The sequence below is a fragment of the Triticum dicoccoides genome, chromosome 1A (assembly GCF_002162155.2).
Source record: "Triticum dicoccoides isolate Atlit2015 ecotype Zavitan chromosome 1A, WEW_v2.0, whole genome shotgun sequence".
Lineage (NCBI taxonomy): Eukaryota > Viridiplantae > Streptophyta > Magnoliopsida > Poales > Poaceae > Triticum > Triticum dicoccoides.
The window spans coordinates 566,055,579-566,059,471 of NC_041380.1; positions in this window are offsets into that span (position 1 = coordinate 566,055,579).

The following is a 3,893-nucleotide window of genomic DNA, read 5'->3' on the forward strand; positions in this document are numbered from 1 at the left end:
AAAGAGGGGCATTGGTCACGGTTCGTGTCACCAACCGTGACCAATGCCCCCCTTTAGTCCCGGTTGGTGCCACCAACCGGGACCAAAGGCTTTGTGCGGCTACTTCGTCGAACGTTTAGTCCCACCTTGCTAGTTGAGAGGGGTGCACAGTGGTTTATAAGCCCCACTGTCGTGGTTCTAAGTCTGACAGTAGAATGGGGGTAGGATAACGGAGCATGATCTATCGAGATGCATATGGGTGACACAGTGGTTTTAGCGAGTTCGGGCCTCTCACGATGGAGATAACGACCCTACGTCTCGTGCTCCGGAGAGGCTTTGTTTTTATCTGAGTATATATCCAGAGATTACAATGTGTGTGTAAGCGAGGAACGGATCCCCATGCCTGAGCTAAGTCCTGAGACTAATGGTGAAAAGAGAGAGAGGTGGAAGAAAAAAGCCCCCCTTAGTCTAGTGGTGGGGGTGGCTTATATAGAGTGCGCCACCCTCTCACCTCCTACGTTACAAAGTGGGGTATGAATGCCATAATGCCAGCCCACCATTAAGCCCTCACTATTAAAAAGATGCCGACTACTTTGCTGCCTGCCGGCCTTCGTATATCCGAGTGAGTCGTACGGTCGAGTGGTGAACTGTCATCCGAGTGGATGGTATGTTGCTTGGTCGAGTGGACAGTATGCTGCTTGTCCGAGTGAATAGTGTGTCTGTATGAAATTGACCTGGACCCACATGTCGTGTGGACCCCATGCTTCATGATATTTCGACCCTTCATGGGCCTACCTGTTATGTATATCCCCAACATTAGCCCCCGAATCGATTGCGATTTTGCAGAACGAGTTGGTGTAAGACACAGTTTGGTCCGAGTGATTACAGAAATACTCAGTACATGTCGTCGCGCTTTCAGACGACCAAGGTTTGAACAAAATCTCAATGGATTCCGGCACCACGCTTCCCGACTGATCGAGGTAAGTGTCTGCGAGGAGCAACTTGGTGACATTCGTTCATCTCTCGGGAGAGGTTTAACTCGTGATCTGAGTATGGGTGTGTCATCAAATCCGTGCAACCAGATTGACACATGGACTGCTCTCATAGAGAGATGCCATTCTAATCCCGGAGGAACGTCAATACGAGTCGGTTTTAGATCCACACTTGTGAGTTTCACACTTTGAGTCCTAGAAGAAGACTCAAAACAGGTCCACGGAGGAGCGTTAAACTCGCCTTATAGAATATTTTTTTGGAGTGATTTGGAGCTGGGCCTGCATCGAGTAACTGGTTACTCGGAATTTCTTCATGCCTGGAATGTGTCTTTTTTTTGTTGTTTGGCCATCACTCGGGCTGGGCGGACCGTTCCGAGTGGATACCATTCCAGTGGGGGCATGCTGAGTGCACCCACTGGGTGTAGTCCCCGAGACTGCCGTCGACTGCGGGCAGTCGGCGGGAGTCTTAGAGCCTGTCTTTTTGTTGTTGTTCACCACTCGGACTGGTCAGGCCGTACCGAGTGGAGATTACTCCAGTGGGGGCACGCCGAGTGCACCCACTGGGTGTAGTCCCCGAGACCGCCGTCGACTGCAGGCAGTCGGCGGGGGTATGAGAGAACTAAAACTCTTCTTAGCTGGTACTGATCGAACTTGTTCTTCTCTGACTCGGAGGTCGAGTAATACTGGAGATGGGTTTGCATCGAGCAAAATGTTTCTTTCTGAGTTCTCTTCCAGTGGGGGCACGCTGAGTGCACCCACTGGGTGTAGTCCCCGAGCCTCTGTCGGACTAGATGAGTCTGGCAGAGGGTTTAAGTCTCTCGGTAAACCTCCATGCAGTTGGCACGGCAAATATCTTTGTCTGGAATCGAATCAATCAGATGGATGCGTAACGAGGTGGTTGTACGAACGATGTTCGACGAGTAAGGTCGCCTGTATGATTCAGCGATGGCGCTTCATTTTTACCCTTTTGCATGAAAGGGGGTTTTTATCCAAGTGAACGTGCTTCACTTATAGATCTTCGGCGAGCCGAGCATGTATGGTCAGAAGAATATCTTGATGTGATCAACAGGTTGACCAAATGGGCGTAACCCCTGAGGGTGACATGGCCAAATGCCGCGCGTAGCCCCCGAGTGATGCTCGAAGGAGGTAAGCTTGCTACAGAGTGTGATATGAGGTTTGACCATATGAGTAACTTAGCCGTTCCCGTGCTGGGGGTGTAGAGGTAAAGACATGTCCAACTGATGGTGACGCGCGGGGTGGCCGAGGGGCGAGGACGTGTATAACCGAGTGGCGACGCGCGGGGCGGCCGAGTGGTGAAGACGTGCAAAACCGAGTGGCGCCGCGCGGGGCGGGCGAGTGGTGAAGACGTGCAGAACCAAGTGGCGATGCGCGGGGCGGCCGAGTGGTGAAGACGCGCACAACCAAGTGGAGACGCGCGGGGCGGACGAGTGATGAAGACGTGCGCAACCGAGTGGCGACGCGCGGGGCGGCCGAGTGGTGAAGACGTGCAAAATCGAGTGGCGCCGCGCGGGGCGGCCGAGTGGTGAAGACGTGCAAAACTGAGTGACGACGCGCGGGGCGGCCGAGTGAAGGACTAAGTGTCCAGCTGAGTGGCAAAAATGGTCCTTGAAGGAGTTAGCCAGATGCTTTTGAAGCTGATGTAGCGACAAGGTCGGTGTAGTGTGGCTGTGGTGCAACAAGACCGGTGCGACAACTGAATTTGAGTAGGAACAAAGATGGCACGCAGAGTGTCTGGGTGATTATGAAATTTGTCAAAGTGACGGATCGAATGTACTTGTTGAAGTGAAGGGTCTGATTGGTGATGAAGTACTCGACCACTTAGGAGAGTGTCATTCCAAATGAGATGCAGCCCCCGAGTGCGGCGTAGCCCTCGAGCATACTACAGGCTTCGACAACGGACATGTCGGAATATGAGAAATATAGTTTTGAATGGATGATTTGTAATTCATCGAGTCGGATTTGGGTAAAGATGAGGAGAAGCTTCCGAGTGATGCTCGGAAGAAGCAAACTCGCAAAAGAGTGAAGTGTGAAGTTTAATTATGAAAGGGACTTATCTGTCTCATGCCCGACGAGGTCTATATCATTGATACGATGAAGAGAATTCCATAGAGGGGTTGGCCGGACGTGTTTGAAATCACCAGGGCGACAAAGTCAGTGTTGTGGTGCGCTAGGACCAGTATGGAGACCGAGTCCGAGCAGCGATGAAGTTGGCGCGTAGGGACGTCGAGTGATCGCGGTAACTTGTGTAAAAAATGGCACAAGTCAACACAATAATTTCTTGAGGAAATTTGATGTGTGCTAAAATGATTTGTGTGAATAACACCCATAGACACCCGCTGGGAGTGCAAGGGGCTTGCTGGTTGACCAGCAAAAGTTTAAAAGAGCGAAGGATTATTCGCACTTGTCGAAGCGAGAAATCCTACTGAACTTGTTCGAATACTGGCTAAAATAAAACGGAAGTGTAGTGTTTTGACTGAGTTGCAGCCCCGGAGGACCGATGCAAACTCGAAATGAAGAACGACACATGGTGTTCGTGAATGATATATGCGGAAAAAAGGAAGTTGGACTTCGGAGTCACATAACCAGTACTAAGCAAGTATGTGAAAATAAGCAGTCGAGCGTAGAGGTACACTCGGTGGTGTGGCCCCCGAGTGAACCTGATGTGTGAATTATGGAATACTCGGGAAGACGAAAATAACAGAATGTAAAATGACTTAGCTGTCTGAAGGCGCGCAGGGCGGTCGAGTGGTGATGAGGTGACCAACCGATTGGCGACGCGCGGGGCGGCCGAGTGCTGATGAGGTGATCAACCGATGGCGACGCACGGGGCGGCCGAGTGGTGATGAGGTGACCAACCGAGTGGCGACGCGCGGGGCGGCCGAGTGGTGATGAGGTGACCAA